We start from the raw sequence: 9943 nt of genomic DNA on the forward strand, positions 1-9943 counted from the left end.
AACAAAAATAATACACCTTTGACAAAAAACACCTGAAAACTCCAAGGTGAGTGTCGGATGATGGTGAGTGAAATTGAAATCGAAGGTACGTCACCGACCACTGCGTTGGGTTAGAGATTTTGGGTGAGATGAAATCTATGGTAAACAAAAATCGAACGATGATGGTGACCTGCTGTATGTCAGACGGTGTGACTGGTGGATGCCGTACGGTACTGACTAGCAGTAGGGATTTTGGGACTTGGGAGATTTTAGACTATGGATTTTCAATTTAGGGTTAACAATTTTTGAGTCGGTAAGATTTGAGTGTACCATGTGCATTATTTTTAGGCTTAGTAGGAATTAGAATTTTTATGTTTTCTGATTTTTTGTTTGATTCAATGGGTTGTGTTTATTTTAGGAGGAGTGGGCTGGTGTCCGTGTGAGTGAGTTGACTGGTTTATTTTTGGAGTGGGTTAGTGTTTGGGGCTTGGGTTTGGGTGGGTAGTGGCCTAGTGGGTTAATATATAATATTAATTATTAAGTTCAATAAATTTGGTTAATTAACCGTTAACTAAACTTTTAAAAAATTATTAACCGACCTCCAATCGAATTAGATCGGTTAACTGACCAATTTACAGAATTATTTCAGCTTGGTTAGTTAAATCGATTTTAACCGAAATTTGTACACCCTTAAATATAAGCAAAGATTAAATAAATATAGGGATCGTGCTTTAAAATTTAACTGATATTTTAATCGGTATGTGAGGTGGACGAAGATATGGAAGATATCAACACTTAATGTGATTCATCTAAGTGTCAAATTCACATATACAAACTAACTATTTGACTAATTCCAAGTTACCAATTCAATCATCTAAGTGTCAAACATTTATCATTCATGTATCAAAAAGGAGATTATACACCAATTCAATTAGCTAAATCATAAAAAATTATCATTAAAATCAAGTAGCATATCATACCATATCATCAACTTAAGATTAAGGTATGCAACTCTATTTCTTTTTCGATCATTTTATATACTAATAATTCAATTCCAAATTGAATCCATTGATTCGTCATGTTTTCAAATTGGCCCTCAGGGCTCGTATAGCGAGTTCGTATGAACTTTCACATGCTATCAATATTCATATATTGTAATTTGCATTCGTATCATCATATATTTATCAATCCAATTCATATGTTATTTATTCAATTTACATTTTATAACCATATTAACCTGACTCAGACTCGAACAGATACACGGATTACAACCAACACACCAATTTGCCACCCAGTGCCTCATCAGAACTTTTGAAGTATATAGATTGCACCCCGTGCTCATCGATATAACTGATGTAAAAGTTGTGCCCAACATTCATCCGAACGTCTGAAGGAAAATGCGCCGGCGCTCATCGAAAAATAGCCGAAGTAATTCGTACTCAATCTATCCTATGGCATGCCAACTATATCTAACTCTGCCAAAAGTATAACATCACAAAGTATATAAGGTTAGATGAAATAAATAACTAATGAACGAATTAGGCTAGACGGTTAAGTAGTTAGTGTTCCTAAGAGATCTTAGGTTCTATCAGTCCTCTCCTATTTCTTTTCTTTTCATTTTTAGTAAACAAGGATGAAAGTCACTCTAAAATAAATATTAAATGGAGTAGAAACTTAACAAGTATGGGCAGTAGCCCAATGGTTAAGCACTCTTCTCCTCCCTTGTGACCACCTCCAGACGTACAAATGTCTAGAGTGTGAATACTGTGACTATATATATGGAAATGAGGCAGTGTCTGCAAGTATATAGATTAGGTTGTAATATTGTTTTTACAATGAAATAGATAAGTACTCTAAGAATCATACCCAAAGGAGGCGAGTGCTAAACTAACTTTAACCTAAACACAAATAAATCTAATTAATAATTTAGATAAATTATATTACGAATAAACATAAATAATGATTTTTGGGTTTTATAAATAAAAAATAACGTAAATAAAAAAGAACTTTGGAAAACCAACTTATAAACTTAATCAAATCTAGGCATGAGCGATTAGTTCGCTTTGGTGATCTTAACTAATTCTTATTTTAGGGTTCTATTCAATAAACTAGTCATTACCCTAGCAAGATCTTTTGATCTTCCATTAAACTAATGAGTCGGCAAGAACTACTTATCTTTCGACCTCACAGTCCAGACTGGCTTGGGGCTAAAGTGCTCACGGATAGGCCATACCAATTTCTGGTTAATTCCCACCTAAATTACTTCATATGATTGTCAAACCTAGGGTTTAAGTTTTTCTTCTCCCAAATAGTTGATTCGTTAAGAAAACCTTACATAGTTATCAGTTAATCGCACCTCCACTCACTACTCCCCCATAAGAGGATTAATTCCTCATGAAATTTTTAGACATCATAAACTTATAATAAAAGATATGCATATAGATTAAGACAAGAATAGAGTTTAGAAAATCCTAATTTGTATTCAATAATTGAAGCACTGAAATCCTCAAGAGTTGATCTTTTTTACACAGTGAATTCTCCAAAGAACCCAAAAAGAAAAGAACTAAAAATAAACCTAAACCTAAGATAAAGGAAAAATTGAAAAGTAAATTATAAAAAAAAATTAAAAGTATGAAAATCTGTCCCCTAATGAGTGTTTTAAGAGCTTATTTATAGAGTTAGGGTTGTTGTCATCCTCAACCAAAGGTTAATTAAAGTTCTCGTGTTAAATTTTCATTATGCAGACCAAAATGCTGCTACCTCATAAGTGTCTCTCGTACAAGGCCGATGTCGCAAAACCTTAGTGCTCGTGTCGTGACATCGAAGGCAGTATGCATGGTTTAGGGGTGTGACGTAACATCCAATGGCTGTGTCCCGACACCAAAGGCAGTATTGTAATTCTGGAATTTTACTTCCTATGTTGCAGCATTGAGCTCCCCGTGTTGTAACACAATGACTAGTGTTGATTTCTTATGCCCTTGAATGGTCTCTTGCATACTCACTAAGTACATTAGCTCACCTTTAGGCTTCACTCGGCCCCTAGGGTCAATAAAAGAATCAAAATACACTTTTTATTAGATTTAAACTATGATATGGAAACCTAACTAAAAATATAATAAAAATACTTATATTAAAGCTCCTCAAGTACGAAAACTAGTTTTTGTTACACCGAATTACGATAGAACAAACTCCCTCATACTTAAGTAATTGCTTGTCCTCAAGCAAAGCAAAATAAAAATAGAAAATTATAAGATGATCCTTGAGCAAGTATAGTTCAAACATTGGTTTCGGAGTACATAACTAGATATTTTCATATTTACACATAACCTTGACATGAAATATAAATGAGTTACCACTTTTAATATCAATGTAATGCCCCAAAACCTGGCCTAGAAGGTTAGACCGAATCACGAAGGTCACATTGATCACCAAAGTGACCTGAAAACATTTTTAGTTTAACAAATTACATTACAAAACTGTATTTAAGTCACGTAAAAGCGCTCAGAAATAAAATCCCAAAATTCCAAAAAAGTTCATTTTAATTAACACTTACGTGCATATAACACAAGATTTCGTACCACGATTTTCAAATCAGTACTTACAGTCCAAAACCATTTATTTAAAAATCTGAATTTAAGAAAATGCTTTAATAGCTTGTTTAAAACGTAACGCTTCTGAGACCTCCACATATTGAGTCTAGCTACAGAAATCGAGAATGTACCTAAAAGGGGAAACACTAAGGGGGTGAGCTATACGAGCTCAATGTGAGTTCGAGACATGATCAATAATAGAATTACAGACTGAAATTCCAGATAACAGTATAACAGTGAAACATACTTAAGCAAAACACTTATCGTCACACACAGTATTTCCAAACGTCATTACACACAAGAACAATCACAAATGATAAGTCAGATAGACAGAATGCAGACAAACAAACTTACACACAAACACTTAAATAGATGCTTATGAATGCAGTCAAGTAGTGAAAACCTACCCATCCAGCCAAAACACCTCACCGTTCCCCCATCACATCCTAATAGAGCTATTTAAGCTCATCCAACCAAACACACCGGATAGGACCTCGAAAGGGCCATCCAACCCTACACACCATGTATGTGGACTAAGCCACTCAAATAATAATATGCAACAAAGCTCACGTATCTGCAGTACAGTGCATTGCGGTAAACCATTTTATAGACATGTTGTAGTTTAAATTGCCAGATCAGATAATAGTATGCAGCAAAGCTAACCTAAATGTTGTACAGTGCGGTAAACCGCTGTACCGATAAATGTAATTAAACTACCATATCAGATCAGAATCAGTCTTTCTTCTTTTCACAACCAAACCCCAAATAATTTTATGCAAAAGTATGTATGCAGACAGACGTACAGAATCAAAATACAAAATTTCTAGATAGTTATTTGGACACAAAACTCACATCTAGACAATCAATCACAGAATTCTCGTGCAGCCACAAAATGCGCATCACATACAAACTCCCACACACCAATCAAACAGATTTAGAAATATGTACACACACTATCCCAAATTTTGAAACAATTTAATAAAAACATCGAATAACCCTCAACGAGTTTCTTACACAAAGTTGTAACAACAAAAACACACAAGTCAAAGCTGAAACAAAGTCCCAACCACTCTTACTAAGACTTAGCTAAGAGTCAGAACCAACAGAAACACAATCAAGCTTGAAATCAACACAAATAAAAAATCAGCAAAAAAAGGCAACACAGCCGTGTGGAAATACCTAGGCCTTGTGGGGGTCAACATGCCTATGTGGAGGGGAACACGCTCGTATAACCTAGGGACATGGCCGTGTAACTGATAAACCATAATTTATACATGTTTTTATCCCATGCTTAACATATTTTTTGGATGAATTATCCTTAGATTTGGTGAATTCGATGCTCCTAATCCTTTATCTTCATATTTTATACTTAGGAGAGCATAGGAGGGAAAAAAGAGCGAGAAGCGAGCCAAAAACGGAGAAAATAGACCCACATGGGAAATCAACACGGCCTGGACTTCCTCACACGGGTAAGCCACACGGTCGTGTCCATTTGAAAGGATCGAAGCGTGACTTACACGGTAGACTACACGCCCGTGCCTATTTAACAGCCTTGACCACGGTCTGGTCCTGTCGAGCCTAAGTATAGTCCTATTCGAAAAAGGCCACTTTCGAGGGCTCTTAGGCATTCTGAAGCCTATTTAAACACCTGAGGAGGCACTTAGGAGGACACACAGAGTAGGAGGTAAGTAATTACTTAAGGAAAGCTAATTGATCCATCTTAGAAGCCGGATTCATTGTCAAGACTGAAGATGTCCCTTCATTTTCCTTTAGGAGTTTTGGGTTTTCTTTATGTTTTATTATCTTTATTCTTTTGAGATGTTTTCTTTCATAATTATGAATTAAGCCCCCTAAATACTTAAGGAGAATGAAACCTAAGATGGATCTTGTTGTTATTATCTGAATTGTATGATAAATATTTGACTTGTTCTTAATTATGTGTTCTTAATTCTTGTTTTAATATTCCAGGATATTGATTCAAGTTAATGCACTTATTCAGAGGGGCAAAAGTCCCTGTCTAAGAGTAAATTTATCATAATTAAGCGGATTTGATTGCATGCCTAGAGATAGGGTGACAAGATTTTGTCGGATTAGGGTGAAACCTAATAAGGGAGTCCATAGATCGAGTTAATGCAACACTAGGGTTTTAATTAGAAAGAGATTTCAATTAATCAACCTAGGGTTAGACGTTATTAGTCTCGAGAGAGATAATAATACAACTTAGGGATTTCTACGGATCAAGTCAAATGAATAAATCGTTTGATTCAGAGTTAAATAACAAGTGAAGTCTAGGTGGAGTTTTCCTTGGGTATTGTCTTAATCAATCGAGTTTTCCCAAAAGCTTTTCCCCAATTTTCTCTCTGTGCACCCTTAGTTTAGTTAATTAGTTTAGACAAACAAATCCCTTAATTTTTAGGCTAGATAATAAAAAGAAAGTAATTACTAGTACTCTTGGTTCCTTTGGGTTCGACAATTCGGTCTTGCTAAAGCTATACTATTATTCGATAGGTACACTTGCCTTCATCGTGATAATAGTTAGTTTCACGAACGATCATTTATAAATTATTTAAAACTTGTCGCGAATATCACGAATCAAGTTTTTGGTGCCGTTGTTGGGGAACTAAGATATTAGGAACACTCGATTTTTATTACTTTAGCCATTTTACTTTATTTGCAATTTAATTTTTTATTTTCTTTTCTAATTTTTCTTTTATTTGCTCCTGGCAGGTTTTTATAGTGTATGACTAGAAGAAATTCATCAGGACCATTGCTGTTTGATAGTGAGATCGATCGCATAGTTCGTAGAAACTGAAGAGAAATAAGGCGAAGCTTAAGATACACAGAGGAAGAGTAAGAGGACGATACTTCAACCACAACCGAGGAGATGGCTGAAAACCAGGAAAATCGCTACCTCCTACGATTGCCGCTGATCCAGGAAATCAGAATGCTGCTCTACGCACTATGTATGATTATGCTAAACCTACTTTTATAGGAACTGAGTTAAGTATAGTTAGGCTGCTGTTGCTGCAAATAATTTTGAACTGAAACCTAACACAATTCAAATGATACAACAATTTGTTTAGTTTGATGGTTCGCAGGATGAGGATCAAAACAACCACTTGGCAAATTTTCTAGAGTTTTACGATGCATTTAAAATCAATGGCATTACAAAGCTAAACAGTGGTTGAACTCGTTACCACGAGGGTCAATCACTACTTGGGAAGAAATGACCAAAAAATTTTTATTAAAATATTTTCCGCCAGCTAAAATAGCCAAATTACGTAATGATATCTCTTCTTTTGTGCAGATGGATTTAGAAACACTCTATGATGCATGAGAGAGATAAAAGGACCTTTTAATAGGATGCCCTCACCATGGGTTACCACTCTGGCTACAGGTTCAAACGTTTCACAATGTCCTGAATCCTTCGACTAGACAAATAATTGACGCAGCTGCTGGTGGAACTATCAATAATAAGACACCTGAGGATGCTTATGAATTTATAGAAGAGATTTCACTGAATAATTATCAGTGGCAAGTCATGACGACAAAGCTAACGAAAACAACTGGCGTTTTTAACGTCGACTCGGTCACCATGCTCTCTAACCAGGTAGAACTTTTGAATAGAAAAATTGACGATTTTCTTGGTTCTTCACAGGTTCACCCTGTAATGCAATGCAATGCAAGTGGATGAGGATTGAGCAATTCAGAATACCCACCCTATGGCCACAACATGGAAAACGAGAAATTAAATTATATGGGTAATAATCCTCGACCTCAAAATAATCCTTATAGTAACACTTACAATGCAGGATGGAGGAACCACCCAAATTTCTCATGGGGAGGCCAAGGGAATCAGAGATCACCACCATCTCCAGGTTTCCAACAACAACCTTACCAACAAGAGAAAAAGCCGAACCTTAAGGAGATGCTAACAAAATTCATCTCGGTGTCAGAAACTCATTTCTAAAATACCGAGACAGCACTTAAAAATCAACAAGCTTGATCCAAGGGCTCAAAACTCAGATAGGCCAGCTCGCTAAATTGATATCTGAACGACTATAAGGTAGCCTGCCGAGTAACACTGAATCTAACCCAAGGGAGCAACTCAATACGATTGCCATTCAAGATGAGGAAGGGTTAGTTATATCTGAACCAGAACTGAGGCAAGAAACTGTGGTAAGTAAAGGTAAATGTGAGGTAGACCACAACGAGCAGAAACTAGTAAGTAAAGAGTACAAATCACGAGTGCCATACCCAAATACGACAACGAAAGACCACACAAATGAAAAATTTGGTAAATTCCTTAAACTATTAAAGAAATTACACTTTAACTTACCGTTTATTGAAGCCCTTTCGCAGATGCCAAACGCAGTCAAATTTTTAAAGGAGCTTTTAGCAAATAAGCGGAAGTTGGATGAAGCATCGCATGTGGAGTTGAACACAGTATGCTCAGCTATTCTACAGAATAAGTTGCCCAACAAATTAAAAAATCCAAGGAGTTTTACAATTCCTTGTTTAATTGGTAGCTTAGATGTTAATAATACTTTGGCTGATTTAGGGGCTAGCATCAATGTCATGCTTTACAAAATGTTTAAGCAACTAGGTCTTGGGAAACCCAAACATACTAGGATGAGTATTCAATTAGCCGATAAAACAATCAGATTTCCTAGGGGTATTATTGAAGATGTAATCGTTAAAGTTGACAAATTTATATTCCCAGTTGATTTCGTTGTTCTAGACGTAGAGGGGGATAGTAACGTTCCTTTAATTTTAGGGAGGCACTTTTTAGCAACTACTAGAACAATAATTAATGTTGGCACAGGTGAACTCACACTTTGTGTGGGAGATGAAACAATCATCGTTCAAGCTCGTAATTCGAGTAACACATCAAAAATTGAAGGTGGTTGTATAAATCATACTATTAAAACTGATCATGTGGTGAAACCTTCCTGCCAGGAAACACAATCAAATAACACACCTGAGATGTTCGAGTAACGACAAAGAACCTATTTATGAAGAACAAAGGCTACAACTCGAGGAACTAGATGAATGACAGACACATAAATCGAGGACACACGATAAACCAAAACCACGCCATAACGAGCTCAATATCTCACTAAATCAACTTAAGGTTGGAGACAAAGTACTACTAGATGCAGCAGATCCTCGTATTGCCACTTCTTAACCTAACGGAGCAATCCCTCTTACAGTACTCAACATTTTCCTATATGGTACAGTCGAGGTAATTCATCCCAAATTCGGCACTTTTAAGGTAAACAGTACTCGTTTTAAACAGAAAGGAAGTCAAGCTTAGACTATAAATAAGCATTTCTTGGGAGGTAACCCGAGCACTAATGACGTTAACTTCTTTAAAATTTTAGTTTTTAACATCTAATCACTAATCGAGTCTTTGAAACATAGGTTTTCTAATCCATACAGCCAGGCACATGGGCGTGCCTTAGGTCGTGCTTACACCACGGGAGGAGACACGACTGCACGATACGGCCATGTGAAAACAGGGAAAATTATTTCTTTAACATGAGATGCAATAAGTTGCAACAGCCGTGCGACATGACTGTGGGCGAGTCTGTCAAACCGACACGGGCGTGTGACACTCCTGTGTCTATAAATCGTGGTTAAAATTGAGAATTTAGCACGAGCATGCGACACACCCGTGCTGATCAACCATGCTCAAGACTGATCAAATAACACGGGCGTGGACATCCATACACAGGCGTGGAAGAAGCGAACGAAGAAGAACACGGCCGTGTGACATGACCGTGTACACCAACACGCCCAAAGAGCACGGGCATGTGACAAATTTCAGACGCGCCCAAATTTGGAAATCACGATAAATACGGACTAAAATAAGGGTATACGGGTGTGCCCCACGGCTCTGTGCCCCAAAATCTATATAAACCCCTCACTATTCATCACCCCCTTCCCCAAAATCCCTAACCCTAGCCGCTGCAACTTCAGACGCCCTATCTGCCACGCTCGTGCGCCGACAACAGCACCACGTTCGATGACCCAAAGCTCCTCCCTCTTGCGTTTGTTCATTTTTTCCCTCTATTCTCTTCATTCTCTTACTTATTTAATGATAGTTCTTTTTTTTATTTTGAGTAAATAATCATAGTTATAATGATAGAATACTTGTGCTCTTTGTTAAGAAATTTGCCATGTTAGTCAATACATTTTGCTGCATTCATCCATTTTTCTTGTTTCCATTGATTTCATGCTTACCCACACCAGATTTCATACTTATCAAATCCACATGCATTCATTCACTAGATATTTCTGTTAGTATTACTCTCGTAGTCCTATTCATAGTAATGACTTAATATATCTGATTGGTTTATTTTTTTAGCATA

The 9943-nt window shown here is 36.6% G+C and overlaps 1 non-coding gene across 1 annotated transcript; it reads right to left on the reverse strand.

Annotated features, from left to right (window-relative positions):
• Positions 1-6843: 6843 nt before the first annotated feature.
• Positions 6844-6950, reverse strand: LOC121228433 (small nucleolar RNA R71). The gene has a single exon (XR_005926009.1). It is a non-coding gene; the product is annotated as a small nucleolar RNA R71 (small nucleolar RNA).
• Positions 6951-9943: the final 2993 nt, after the last annotated feature.

The sequence above is a fragment of the Gossypium hirsutum genome, chromosome A04, assembly GCF_007990345.1.
Source record: "Gossypium hirsutum isolate 1008001.06 chromosome A04, Gossypium_hirsutum_v2.1, whole genome shotgun sequence".
Classification (NCBI taxonomy): Eukaryota; Viridiplantae; Streptophyta; class Magnoliopsida; order Malvales; family Malvaceae; genus Gossypium; species Gossypium hirsutum.